Source organism: Panthera pardus, unplaced genomic scaffold (genome assembly GCF_024362965.1).
Source record: "Panthera pardus isolate Hobbes unplaced genomic scaffold, ASM2436296v1 HiC_scaffold_24, whole genome shotgun sequence".
NCBI classification, from domain to species: Eukaryota; Metazoa; Chordata; class Mammalia; order Carnivora; family Felidae; genus Panthera; species Panthera pardus.
Genome location: NW_026526810.1, coordinates 28,511,145 through 28,525,214, shown reverse-complemented (window position 1 = coordinate 28,525,214; position 14,070 = coordinate 28,511,145). Strand labels below are relative to the sequence as shown.

At 51.7% G+C, this 14,070-nt stretch overlaps 2 long non-coding RNA genes across 6 annotated transcripts in view; both read left to right on the top strand.

Moving 5' to 3' along the window:
- LOC128772938 (uncharacterized) overlaps nt 1–3,609 on the top strand; it is a 52,880-nt gene extending 49,271 nt beyond the window's left edge. Inside the window, exon 4 of the long non-coding RNA XR_008417031.1 lies at nt 3,541–3,609. This is a non-coding gene — a long non-coding RNA (uncharacterized LOC128772938). The remainder of the gene's footprint in view (nt 1–3,540) is intronic.
- Nucleotides 3,610–4,942: 1,333 nt separating this feature from the next.
- Nucleotides 4,943–14,070, top strand: part of LOC109262765 (uncharacterized) — a 26,855-nt gene continuing 17,727 nt past the window's right edge. For 2 of the 5 annotated variants that reach the window (XR_008417028.1, XR_008417029.1), the window contains exons 1-3: nt 4,943–5,910; nt 6,916–7,061; nt 8,729–9,679. This is a non-coding gene — a long non-coding RNA (uncharacterized LOC109262765). The remainder of the gene's footprint in view (nt 5,911–6,915; nt 7,062–8,728; nt 9,680–14,070) is intronic. The other 3 variants (XR_002077915.2, XR_002077918.2, XR_002077917.2) reach the window with 3 other exon arrangements.

Genomic DNA, 14,070 nt, shown 5'->3' with positions numbered 1-14,070 from the left:
TTTTATCGCCCCCTTCCTCCCTACTCCTGTTGACCTGAATCTTCATGGCACTTTCCTATCCCTTCGATAATTTAACATGGATGGTTTATTAAACAGGGGCTTCCTGATGGGCTGTTACTGACCTGGCAAAGAACAGATGTGCCCTGTGAGGGTGCCCAGGCCCTGAAGGAAGCAGTGGGCGAGCCTGAAGGGATGGTGTCCTCTTGCCAGAGGGGAGTGGCCGGTGGGGGTGGGGGGAAGACCCCGATGCTGTCACCTTCATGCCTTGGGCCACCTCTTGGCCTCCTGAAACGGTGGTTTGGAAGATGGGGTTTCCCCATCTTTCCCTGTGAGGTTTCTATGGAAACTGAAACAAAGCAGGTGAAATTCTCAGCGCTTCACCCCTCCTTGTTCTGCACATAGGGCTCAGGCCAGCTTCCAATCTGGGGAAGGAGGTTGGTTACCCACCTGGTCTAGCTTCGGTGCTGTGACAGCCAGGTATTTCTTCAGAACTGGTCATGTGGCTTTAAAGCATGACTATCCTAGATTCATTCCTTTGGGTGCTAAGGAGTCAATTTCTTCTTTCTTCTAAGAAAGAAGTTTCTATGATGAAAGACATGTCTTTGGGGTGGAGACGTTCGTGGACCCCTGATGGCTGACGTTTAGGAGGAGGGCACTTGAGGATCCTAGTGCTAGTTCTGGCTGTGACACTGCAGAGTGTCCCTATGTGACCGTGGATAAGTCACGTCCTATGTCTGGGCTTCAGTGTTCTCAAATATAAAACTAAGGGCTTAGGTTGTGTGGACTCTAGGATTTTGATGAGCTCAAAAGGTTAACTTTGAGGTTACTCGTGGGGTTCCAAAAGGGGTAGGTTTGATGAAGGTGTGGTTAAAAGGGCGGAAGCAGGGCAGCCGGGGTGGGGGCGGGCAGAGGCAGCCTGCCTGGATGTGGCACCCGGGCTCACGCAAACCTGTTAAACTTGGAGGTTCAAATCAAGGCCTGCTCGTGGATTGATTGGCTCATTGATTGATTCATTCTCTTCATAAGACTTCCTCTGACGCTTCCCAGCCCAAAGTGCTCTCTCCCTTCCCTGACCTTCCGTGGCCCCTCCATGCAGCCTCACTGTCGTCTCTTGCAACATATCCCCGCTATCTCTTGCTGGCCTGGCTGTTTTCCAGATGGCCCCTTGCCTCCTGTTCCATGTCCCGGCTCCCTCGCTGCCTGATCGCGTGGGAGGCTTTCCTTTCTGTCTCCACCTCTCAAAGTTCTGGCTATTGCTTAAGGGGCTGCTCAAAAGCCACCTCTTCCAGGAAGTCTTCCCAGGCATGTAATTCAAAACTCTCTTTCCAGGTGCTCCTTATTAGCACCCTTCAGTGTCTGTCCATTGACATAAGACAAGGCCAGAACTTTTAGCTTAGGTCCCGAGCCTTGTCTCTCATCCCTGCCTTCCCCGTCCCCCAGATAGGCCAGGGTGTTTCTTACCTCCACACAGAACCGAAGCTGTTTCTCTTGCCTGGAAAACCTTTTCTCCACCCTGTCCCCAGGATGACGACACTTTAGGATTCTAAGACTCCGCTTATGTCTCCTGTACTGGTAAAGAGTTTCTCGGACTTCTCTTTTGGTCTGTATTCTGTGTTGTGCCATGTGCTAGTCTCATCCATAAGTCTGGTGACCCTGACTTATTTGCCTCTAAAGTCACAGTGCCTGGCACATAGCAAGTGCTCAATGAACATGGCATTGAAGAGTATTCTTCTATGTGTCCATCACAGCACCCAGCAGAGGCCGGGGCCCAGGCAAGTATATGGATGGGACGATTGATTCAAAGGTCTGTTTGTAGCAGTCTTGGGTTCTGAGATGGAGCCTTGAAGCTGGTGGAGCTGAGAATATGGCTCCTGCAGTGTGTGTGTGTGTGTGTGTGTGTGTGTGTGTGTGTGTGTGTGTATTCTCCGTGGGCATGCTTGTTGGGGTCTTGGTAGCCTGCCATGGGTGGGGGGAAAGCCTTAGTGCCCCAGAGGCTGATGCCTCTCCCTCGACATCCTTTTCTCCTGGACACCAGGCTAGCAGCCTACCAACTCCAGAGTCAACACCGGAGATGCTCCTGGAGGACGCTCCACAGTCACGGTCACGCACAGACTGCGTTCTGCAGTGGACCAGGGCACGGTCTTGGAGCTGCGTGGTCTTGCACCGGGTACCTTAGACAGGTTTCTGATACCTCACATCCTCTGGGAAACTAGCCATGCTGGGCTTCCCGTGTGCCAGGCCTTGGGTGAGGCCTCTGGGTGCAGGATCCGATTTAATTTTCATGACCACCCTTGTTGGCAGAGGGGAAACTGAGGCACAGAGCGGTTGAGTTACTCGTCTTAGACCATGAAGCAGCCAAAGGGAGAGCAGGGGGATGGGGCAGAGCAGCCTTAGCCACAGCCCATGCTCATGGGTGCTATGCCTGCTCCTTCTCACATAATAATGCCTCCTTGAGCCACTGGATTAATGTAAACAGGTGACATTTATGGCATGACTGCCACACAGCAGGCATGCAACCAGCGGAAGCTGACATTATCAATCTCTCACTCAGGCCTCTCAATGTAAAGGTGAGGAAACCGAGGCACGGTTCACATAAGTGACTTGATGGTCACGTCGCGAGTCGGGTGAGGTCTCCTGATGGCCGGCTCTTTTCCTTATGTAAAAATGAGAAGGAAAGAGAATCTCACATTTGGGAAGAATCGAGGCAGAGAGGGAGGTGGTGGGGGATGGCGGTTGAAGACAGATGGGGAGCCAGTCCTTCCTCGTAACTTTCCCAACCACCAGTGAGGACGGTCCTGTTATCCCAATTTGCAGTCCTGCCAATCTGATCGCGGGGGGTGGGTGACTTTCCTGAGTCTGTCAGCTGGTGAAAGAGAGCAGAATTTGAACGTGGGCTTGTCTTTCTCCAAGTCCCGTGCTTTCTTCTGCATCGCTAGCCTAGGAGTGAGGTTGAAGATCAAGGTCAGAGTAGCCACAATTTGGACCGTCGCTTGTGGCAGGGAGTGGACCAGCTGCTGAGGTTGTTCCTTCTGAGTATCCGGAGAGCTCCCGGAGCTGGAGAGAGAGCGGTGTGGGGAGGAGTGGGCCCCAGGGGAAGAGGCAGCTCTTGAAAGTAGAGAGCTGCGTTTCTTTTTTAAAAAATATTTACTTATTTTTGAGAGACAGAGAGAGCACTAGCAGGGAAAGGGCAGAGAGGGAGAGAGGGAGACACAAAATCTGAAGCAGGTTCCAGGCCCCAAGCTGCCAGCACAGAGCCCCACGCCGGGCTTGAACTCACGAACCGTGAGATCATGACCTGAGCGGAAGTCAGATGCTTAACCGACTGAGCCACCCAGGTGCCCTAGAGAGCTAGATTTCTTCCTTGCAGTACTGAGGGAGCCAAGAGGCGCCATTTTGTCTCTGTGCATCCAAATAGCCTGGCTAGTGGGGTGACTTTCAAAGGGCAGAGAGTGACTTTGGACCCTCAGGTTGGAGGAAACATCTCATAAATCTTAAGTTTTATTTTGAAAATTCATGCAGAATTTGCCTTGTTTCCCACAGTATACCCACATGTGCAAGAGGAATGGCTGAATCTAACTACATGAGCCCAGCTGAGCAGCCCAGATGAGGTATGCCAAGGGACACTGTCTTGGGCCACATCCTGTTCAACACTTACCAATGGCTAGAATGGACTTACTGCTCATGGCGTCCCTAAGACAGGTTGTGTTACCCCTTTTACAGGCCAAGTGATTCCCCCATGGGGCTGAACCGCCTTGTCCCCGAGGGGCGTGTGGGAAAGTGGGAAGGGTGGACGTTTCAGGGAAGGTGAGAGGCAGGGTTTGCAAAGGCCTTGGCCAGGCTGAAATGGGCTCAAATTCATGCATAGCAAGATGAAAGGCAAGAGAGACCTTTGCTTGGGGTTCAGAATACCCACCAGACACACACAGGATGTGGGATACCTAGGTCAACAGCATAAGTGAAAGAGGCTGGGTTTTTAGTTGGCAGGAAGTCTCGTATGAGTCAACAGGGGGGAGGTGGCAGCCAGCAAAGCTAATGTCACTGTAGCATCCACCAAGTGGAGGTACAACGAGTGGGGGAGGGAGGAGATACTCCCGAGTCAGTCTGCATCCAGGAAATGGAGCTCAGGTCTGGAAACCTGAGTCAGGGAAAGGGGCAGAGAGCTCACCGGGCTCTCTGACCCAGAGGCTGGGGGTGGAGAGGTGGCTCCTGGCTGTTGCTGGACACTCTCCTCGTCCTCTGGCATCCCCAGAGCGTATTAGTCTATTTCTGAACAATTACAGCCCCTTCTTGCTCTCGTCCGATTGCCTTGCCTGCCTCCAGAATACGCTGCTCATTCAACTTCGGGTTTTATTCACGTAACCTGAGTACCTGTGGGGATTCCTTGTGACCTCGTTTCTACATGAAGTCACATTCAAAGAAGCCCAATCCAGCAAGCGAAAGAGAGAGCTTTCCATCTTCAGGCACACCTCTCAAAGAGATGAAAAAGAATGAGGTCCCTGTTTCCTTTTCTCTCTTACTATCTTGGGCTTCAAGTCTTCTTTAGAAACTTTGACTCTTCCAAGGCACCCCAAACCCCCCAGGCATCCATAATCGACCTGACACGCCATGACTCTCAACTTTCTGCACCCCCATTATACACAAAGGACTCAACACCTATGTCTTTTTTTTTTTTTCTTCTGGTCCCTCCTTCCCTACCCCCTCTATGTTCTTCTTGAGTTTTCTTTCCACTTCACTGCTGACCCAAATTCCTCCCTCCGACAGGGTGGGGGGACTCAGAGACTGATCTGGCAAGCCAGGATGCTCCCCCGTGACCTGGGTCTCTCCAGCACTGTCTGTCCCTTCCTTTCCTCCCAGGAACTGCGCTGGCCAAGATGGAGCTCTGAGGGAGCTGAATGAGAAGAAACAGAGCAGGCCAAGACCGCATTTTTGGAGAGTGGGGTGTGTGGGGCAAATATGGCGACGGGAGGGATGACGGGGACGTCGGGAACACTCTGCATGCAAAGTTTGTCCTCGGTGTTTGTCAGCACATGGTCGCTGTGGGTGGAAGAGCCTGGCCGCCCGTGCGTACAGATCCTACCTCAGATTGCCGTGTGATGGCTGCTTATAGTGAACAGCAGCAGACAGAGGGCCTCCCCCAAAAGTTCCCCGTCACCTTGCATGGTTCATTTCCATGGCCATGGGCTCCTCTTCTCCACAGGGCTGACTCTCGTTTCTTTAATGGCATACCCTGAGATGTCCTGGGGGAAGGCTGGCTGGAGAGACAGCACTCACCACAGATTCCATGTGCCGGGCTACACTTCCCCGCCTCCTCTGCAGCTAGATTGGGGCCCCACGGCTTATTCTGCCCAATGGGCTGAGACGAAGGCAATCGCGGGTTGATGTGCCTCCTCGTTTTGCCATAGGGACTTTGGACGCCCCGTGTTCCAGACGGCATGCCAAAAGGGGGAGGGTCTCACAACTCACGGGGCACCTGATATGCGCAAGAAATAAACTTCCATCTCAAGATTGAGATTTCAGTCTTGTCACTGCCACATGGCCTGGCCTGGCCCTGTGAATAGTCAGAGCGTCAGAATTAACGGAGTAATTGCTATTCTTGAGCTCTTTAATGTGAGGAAGGAAGAAGCTGTCTCTGGAGCCACCCGGGGCAGCTGATTGACGCTTTCCCTGACTGTCATCATCCAGCACAGATGGCACTTCCTGTTTGGTAACACCTCACGTGGGCTTCTTCATCCCCCACTGACTCTGCCAGTCACCATCCTACACAGTCAAATGTGCACAGTATTAGAAGTTTGCCAAGAACACATCCTTGTGTCTGCCAAGGAGTGTCTGTTAGAGGAAGAGTATTCTAGCAGACGATGTTCAGAGGAGAAATGGACCACCCCAGGAGGCAGCAAACCCCTTGTCTCTGAGGTGAGCACGTGGAGGTTCGATGCCCGTCGGGGATTTGGGGGGAGGGGGCATGAAGATGAGACGCCATCCCAGAAAGGGGAGGGCTCGGTGTGGGAGGGCAGGCTGGACCAGATGATTTTTAAGTCCCGTGCAACCCTGAGAGTCTCCAGCCCAGAGTCTATTTCTTTTTTTGGAAAGTGGATGAATGGATAAGTTTTGGTCACTAAGAAAGTAAAGACCTTAGGAGATCAAATAGCCTGGCTTAACGAGCAAGTAAGTATCATAACACTAACATTATCCTTGCTTAAAGGTATATGCTCATGAGATCAACGTTCTCGGCTCCCCTGAGGTCGACAAATGGTGACGAGTAGTCACAAAGGCATGTGAAGCATATCTGTAATTTACATGTCAACCGCAAGGAGAGCTGAGCTGAGGGAGGAGTCACAGCCTTGAGACAGACCAAAGTCATCATGATAACAGCCCCGTAATAAGGGCATCGGTGCTTTATCATGTGCAAAGTGTTCTCCGTGACATCCTGAGTGCTTCGAGATGACTATCTCAGAGCTTATTGTCATACATCATACATTATCATATATCTCTGAATTTATTATCATAGCCTCTGGAGGAGACCGGCTGCCATTCTCACTGTATAGATGGGCAGGGAGATTTTCAGACATTGTTCCCACCCAGGAACACATAGCAAGTTCAGGGGAGAAATCCCAAGACTTGAACCCAGATCCTTTGGTTGGAAGTGATGGATTTTAAAATAAAAGAGCATGTCTACTCCTGGCACTAGAAGGGACCAAGCTCCATTCGCATGCTCCTTGGTTCCTGAGGGATTTCTGCTTTCAGTGTGCAAGATTGTTTGGGGCAAGGTAGAGTGAGGATAAGGATAGCCCTGAACTGCTTAGAGGAAGAAGGATTTTTTTTGGGGGGGGGGTGGGGAAGCAATGAACTGAGGCACAGAGTGCTGGAGTTCAGACCCTACCTCTTTGTTTGACCCATTTCACATCCATGGCACCCCAGTTTCCTCATTTGAGAACGGGAAGAAAGATACTGACCCACCTTGAAGAATTTCCGTGAGGACCCCGTAAGAAGACGGGCTGAAAACATTTCGAAAACCCTACAAAGACCAAAGTTGTCATTTCAAGAAGGAATTCATTCAGCGGCAGGTAACAGGGGCACCGGCTACAGATGGTTTTAACAGATGCAGCGTTATTTTTCCCTGGACACAAGAGTAGCACAGGGCAGGGTGGCAGGTGATGGGATTATGCCGTGGAGGGCCTGGCCTTTCTGTTCTCCCTTTATCCTCTTGCTGCTACCTTATAAACACAAGATGGGTGTCCTATCTCCAGGGTTGCATGCCAGCTCCAGGCAGGACAAAGAAGGGAGACAGAGGAAGAACCGGAATGAAGAATGGGAAAGTCTTCTTAGGAATGCAATAGCTCATTGGCCAGAAGTGCAATCAAATGGCCGGGTTCTAGATACGCGGGAGGCTGGAGGCGTGAGCACTTTGTGGAGGTGTGACCCGGAACAAATCCAAGGTTTTGATGGAAACGAGGGAGAGGCTGGGACCCACAGCGGGTGGCGGCCCGCAGTGCCTGCCATGGCTCCACTACTGAGACGGGCGCTCAATTCACAGGGATCATTTGACCTCGGTCTCTGGACAGAGTGAAGGCAAATTGGGTTGCCTCATGCCTGGAAGAAAAAATGGATCTACAGGATCCCGCTGTCAGGATGGGAAAGGGAAGTGGGCCGCGGATAGAGTAAGGCTGAGTGCGGCTGCGGGTCTGGGCATCTCCACGGTGTCTCTCCCCCCACCTTCCCCTGCCCCAGGCTCTGTTTCCTTAGCCTCCTTCCATGGGGCTGGGCCCGGGCGGGCTGAATTCGAGGAGCTCATCTCTAGCCTCTGTGTTTGTGTACGTCTCCACCCGAAGATGTCTAACCACAGACTTCCTCTTGACTCCTGGCAACAGAGAGAAAACAAAACCGCAGCAGCTTTCATTGCTGAAAACACAAAACTGCCTCCTTTGCCTAATAAGCCCAGACGGAGGAGCTTTATTTCTGCTCGCGACTCCAGGCCAAGGAGTCTCGGGTGGGCAGTCACATCGCCAGACTGTGCGGTGGGAACAAGCCACCTGCTGGGGGGCGGGACCCCGAGCTCCAGGAGCCTGCGTTACTGGCCGGCGGGGCTCCAGGGAGACCCTCACGGATCAGGGGGCCCTCACCTGCCCCAAGATACCAGTGGCCTCTCCCTCCCACCAACTCTGGTTTCAAAGCCCTTGTTTGGTGTATTTTTTTTTTTATCCCCTTCTCTTAGTTTCTGGGCTATTAATTTCAGCTATTGGTCAATTCCCATTTTGTGCTTTCCTTTTTTTGTTGGCTTATTTTTCTAATTCCTTATGATGCGTATTCAGCTCCTTTATTTTTAGTCTTTCTTCTTTAATAAGGAAGGCGTTTCAGGCCATAATTTCCCCCTGAGTTGAGCTTTTTTGGGGGTTCCGTAGGTTTTGAAATAAAATGTTCCTCTTTTCATCTGTTTCTAGATGGTTTTTGAGTTTCGTTTTAATATTTCTTGTGATCCATGGGTTATCTAGACCTCTGTTTGTTAATTCCCAAGCACTTAAGAATATTTTCAGCCACATTATTTTTTTATTTAAAAATTTTGGATTACAGTCAGAGAATGCGACCTATAGACTCTCCAGTTTTAAATTAAAAGATTTTTGTCTCTGTGTCCAAGTATGTGGTCGAACTTTATAAATGTTCTATGGGGAAGGACAAGCTGAGCTGGTGAGACCAGCAGAAAAGAATGATGTTCTAAAATGTTCTTGTTCTGCAGATAAGTCGCCCAGTTTCGAATCTTGCTTCTACCTGTCTCCAGCTGTGTGTCCAAGGACGAAACGGAGTATTTTTTTTTTTTTTTTGAGAATTTGTTTTCCATCTTTAAAATGGGAGCAAAAGGAATATCCACCTCTTAGCATTTCTGCGAAGATGGTGTGAAATTGTGTAAGTAAACAGTACATATGCCCTATTGCTATTTTTATTGTTGGTTTGTTATTTTTGCAGAAAGGGAGGAACCTTTACTGTTAGTGCCCTAAGCTTTCTCCCTGCCCCAGAACTGTGGCTTCTGGTTATCGAGAGGCCTGGCAGGAAAGAGGAAATGGACGGCTCAGGGAAGCCACCACCGTCCTTGTGAAGGGAGCCACCTGAGGTGGGGGCCACTTGCCCAAGCAAAAACAGCGATTTGGTGGCAAGGCCAGGTTTCAACCTCAGGTCTCAACTGACCAGTCCCTCTCTCTCTGCTGGCGGTCACTCTGTAGTTTCTCTCTTGAAAGAAGAGACTGTTGACCAAAGGTTGGCCTCTGGGATAAGGGAGGGGCTGGAAGCTTCTGATGGGTGGCCACCTCTGAGCGTTGCCTTATTACAGCTTTGCCGTCTGGGAAGGGCGACTCTGAGGTCAGCAGGCTCCAGGAGAAGCTAGAGAAAGAGGGTTGGTTGGGAGCGGTTGGCTGCTTCGGGCACTGCTGTTTCACGGCTCGGTGGGGGGCAGAGGGAATCGCAGAACAGAATTACGAGGCAGGGGGTGTCTGGGCTCTCTGATTTGGGCCATTGATCTTAGGAGCAAGACCATTCATTCGCTGAGGATTCCCTGTTTCTATCAGCAATCATGTAACCATGCTGTGTTTGGACCATGCGTGGACAAGGATGCCTGTAACATATATGGATTTGTCTAGGCAGCGGGACTCTGACTTCAGATAGGAGTGTGTGCCGTGGGCTAGGCTGCCGGCAGGTAAGGCCTGGGATTGGCTCCTCCATATAAAATCTAAAAAAAAAAAAAAAAAAAAAAATTATAAGGCCTCTAATGATTATTATGAAAATTAAGTAGGTCAATGTTTGCAAAAGTGCCTTGTAAATCGCAGCACAAATACCGAAGAAAGTCATGGTGTGTAGAATTTGGTCTGAAAATGCTAGCTGACGCTTGACTGTGTCCCCAGCTCTTCGCTGGAAGCTGCAGAGAAACCAAATGGGGTTAAGCCTTGTTCTCCCATCGTGGGGCTGGTGGGCTTTCTCAGCGTGAAAGCCTTTCCCTGCCCCTTCCTTCGAACACGCTTTGATTAAGCACCTATTATAGGCCAGGTTCTGGGCTAGAAGCTGAATAGTATGGTGATCACTGTCTCCTAGGGGACAGACGCTGAGCAAACGGGTAGGTTGCAAAGCCCCGCTGGGTAGCCAGGGATTGTCACAGAGAAACGGATGGGTTCAAAGGGCACCAGGCAAGCCTCTGAGCCTCGTTGCATCATCTCTAAGATCCGGACGGGTGGCCTGAACATTCTCTTGGAAATCGGTAGCTTGGTTGGAGAGAGTAACCACGAGGTGGGGTGGGCGAGTGGACAGAGGCCAATTTACACCGGACCTAGCACTGGGGAAGAGGGAAGCAGTGGTGATCTTGGCCCTTGGAGAGTCCATAGTGCAGTGGAAAGACAAGAAAGCAGCCAGTGACAGCGTAGTCTGGTCTGAGTTTTGACAGGCTAAGTGAGGCCAAGAGGTACGGGAGCCCAGAGGAGGAACCCTTTTCCCCAGCCTGGGAAGTTGGAGTGGAAGTTAGCAAAGCAGAGACGCAAGCTAAGGGAATTCTAGGCAGAGGGAACCGAATGAGCAAAGGCATGGAGTTCTATCCAGCTAAGACACAGAATCTGAAATGGGGAGCGATAAGGCTGCAGGAGGTACACAGTGAACTTGAACGCCGTGGTGGGGAACTTGAACTTTACCTTGTATGTAGCGGGGAGCTACTTTAGATGCAGAAGCATGAGATAAAGGATTAATCAGGCTTTGCCACCAGGATGGCAACTGCGAGTGGGTCCAGGGGAGGCAGGCTGCAGAAGTCCTAGAGGCCAACGTGAAAGGCACTTGTCTGGGGTTGAGCCCATCGTACGGCAAGTCTAGAGTGCCATTGAACTTCCACGGACTCAGCGGCAACCTTCCCCACACAATGCCCCCTGCCTTGCTCCGGTCTGGGGAGGATGGGGCCCCGAGCTGAGAACGCTCCTGCAGGGCCCAGGCCTTCAGAACAGACCTCCGGGGGGATGGCCCCCTCCAGCCTCGATGGGCTAGTTCAGGCTGCTTTACCTGGGGCCCATTTGGCTGCCAGGGACATTTTGCTCAAGCCAAATGATGACCTTGTGGAAAGGAGATGGCAAAGTTTCACAAAACCCAGGGGTGAAAGCTTCAGCCCCGCTTCTGAGGAACTAAGAGTCCAAAACTGCAGAGTCCTGCCTAAGGCTCTTTTCCCACACTTGCGGCTCTCCTTCCTCCTTCTTCTCTCCATCTGAGGGCCAGCTCTCTCTGGTAGAGGAGAGCCCCACTGCCCGGCTTCTCCTCCTCACCGCCAAATGCCCCGTAGCGGTGGAGGAGAGGACCTCCCTCTGGTCGCTGGGATCCGGGCAGTCTGAGGGGCTGTGCCTCGGGGCAGGGGGCCTGGGGCCAAGAAAGGGGGTGTGTCCTAGACAGCAGGGCTCCAGAGCCTGCTCCTCTGGGTCTGTTGGGTGGTGGGCTTGTGGGTGGGAGGGGTGCCGGCGCTGGATTGGCCCCCAAGGGCTGTCCGTTCTATTAGACCCGGTGAGCCTGCCCTCCAGGTGCACAGTAGTCAGAATCCACAGAGACCTCCACTCACCTTTTCAGGAAGGGAGACAGACCAGAAAAATCCCCATGTTTGCTACTGTGGACAGTGAAAGCAGGTAAGTAAAGGGTCCGAGAAGAGCCTGCCTTGGGGGTGGTGGGCAGGGGTGCAGGAGGGCTGGGCCCTTTTGCTACGGGCTTGGGGAGCCGGTTCAGAGCCCGGCGACCTGGTAGGAGGTGGCCGATCTTGGAGGAAGAGGCTGAGGCCCCTAGGGCTGGAGGCTAACGGGGGCAGAGCCAGCATCTTGGGGCTGAGGAGGGGCCCAAGACTTCTGGGGTGGGCGTGCGAGGTTCCTTTGTTTCCGATGCCCCGTGGACTTCACACGGCACCAGCTGGAGGAACCAGAGGCCATTGGGTGGTTTTCCCCAAATGTGGAGGAATCTCTCCCCTCCCCCACCTCTGGTGTTGCTAGAAGCTGGGCTTCCTGGGGGTTCTCATAAACTCAGGAGGCTCTGTAATCGTTTCCATATAGAATGGTTTCCCTGAATAGCGAAGGAGGCCAGCTGTAGCTGATAGAACAAAAAACAGCATGCGCTGCTGGGGGATAAACGTGAACGCCTATCCCTGTGCCTGGCACGCCACCCCCCCCCCCCCCCGTCCCCCCAACTCCAGGAGGAAGGAGGTTGCCCAGTGGGTAAGCACGTGGCCTCTGGTCTCTGCACCACACGCTTCAACTCCGGCACGATTGCTCACCGGTCGAAACCCCAGGCACATTACTCAAACTTGCCGGGTCTCAGTTTTCTCTCCTGTGAAATGGGCATGACGATAGCCCGAAGAAAGGTTGTGGTCCTCAGGATTTAATGAGACACCTGGAATAGCACGCAGCACGGGTGTCTGGATGGGCTCACTAACACTAGAGGTTTCGATGGTCACTGTCCCTGTTTTCGGCACGTGCCGCAGGGCTCAGCCCAGTCCCTTGTGGTTTCTCTATTGGTTTCCAGTGTGGTTACAACATACCCGATGTGCTAACCATCCCCACGTCCTCCGTGCTTGCTAAACTCTCCCCACAACTTGCTTGGGCTCTTTCCTCCTCTGGGAACCCTCCTTGTGAGAGCTGCCCGGCCACGACCTCACCGCTCCTTGGGGTGCTGCCCGACCCGCCCTCCTTCCTGAAAGCGTGCCGCAGATCCGGGAAGGAATTCGCCACTTCGCCTCCAACTCCCCAGGCTCAGAATTTCCACGAATCTCTGTGAGAGGGAGGCAGCAGCACGCAGCACGTCACGTCACGGTGCAGCTCTAGGGTGGCACAGCTGTAGCCCTAGCTGTGTGACCTTGGCTTGCCTGGGCCTCAGTGTCCTTGCCTGTCACATGGAGACAAAGCTTTGTTCACAGGGCTGTTGTCAGACACGGAAAGCAGAGACAATGCCTCCTGGCACCTATGAAGGGCTCACAAAAGATTGGATATTTCTATAAAAATAATCTCCAAAAGCCTGGCTTTTAATGGCTGTGATATCTACTGTGTGGGTAGATCATAATTTCATTAACCAGCCCCTTGTCGTTGGGCATTTAGACTGTTTCCACTCTTTCGCTATTATAAATAATGCTGCGGTGAACATCTTGTATATAAATCTTTATGTTTATCTCTGCTTCTTTAAAAGAGCTCCCCAAAGATTGCTTGTCTTAGAACAAAGCCCCTGCCCCCCAGACCTTCCAGTGATGCCCTTTGAAATAAAAGCAAAGCCTATTTTCCACCAGGGAAAGGAACATATGGAACATGTTAACCAAGAGGTGGTTCAGGAGGAAGGTAGAAATAGGTTCAAGATGGGTTTGGATCCATTTCAGGATGCCTGACACAAAGCCAGTGATACAGCTCCCCTCGAGCCTCCTTTCCCGGAGCGAGGCAGAGGCTGATCCTCGGGGACCACTGACTTCTTTCTTTGAGAGAATTCCAAAGGGCTTTGATGTTCTTGGCGTGGGAGAAGCAACAATGACAGATCAATAAACGAAGCCAGAATGTGTGGACAATCCGGGACTCCTCCAGCCGGTAGGGGGCGATATCGCCTGCTTCTGTCTTCCAGTTGGGCCTAGGGTTTCTCCCTAACAAGGACTTCCTTTGTTGTTGTCTTAAAACTTTGGCTTAGGCTTTATATATTTCTCTCGCCTGTTTTCCTTCCTCTCCTCCCACCTACGCACTTTTCAGAATCACTTTGGGTTGCCATTCATTCATCCCCTTCCTTTGGGAGAAATGTACTGCGTGCTTCCCCTAGGCCAGACATCAAGATTGTGTTCAGACTTTCTAAGACCTAGACACGCTTGCTCTGGAAGCTCCGACTCACACGGATCAAATGTATTGCAATTCACCCATATTCCATATGAGGTATATTTTTTCTGTGAAGAAAAATAAGGATTATATTTTATAACGTCACTTTTGAAATTATTTGGCTACAAGTAATTCGTTCCATCTACGGCCGGCTTTGATTTCGCAGCAGTTATGGGGGTGCTCGAGAATTCTTGCAAAGTGAGAAACATCTAACCTGCACGTCGTTCTCAAAGACAGTGAAATT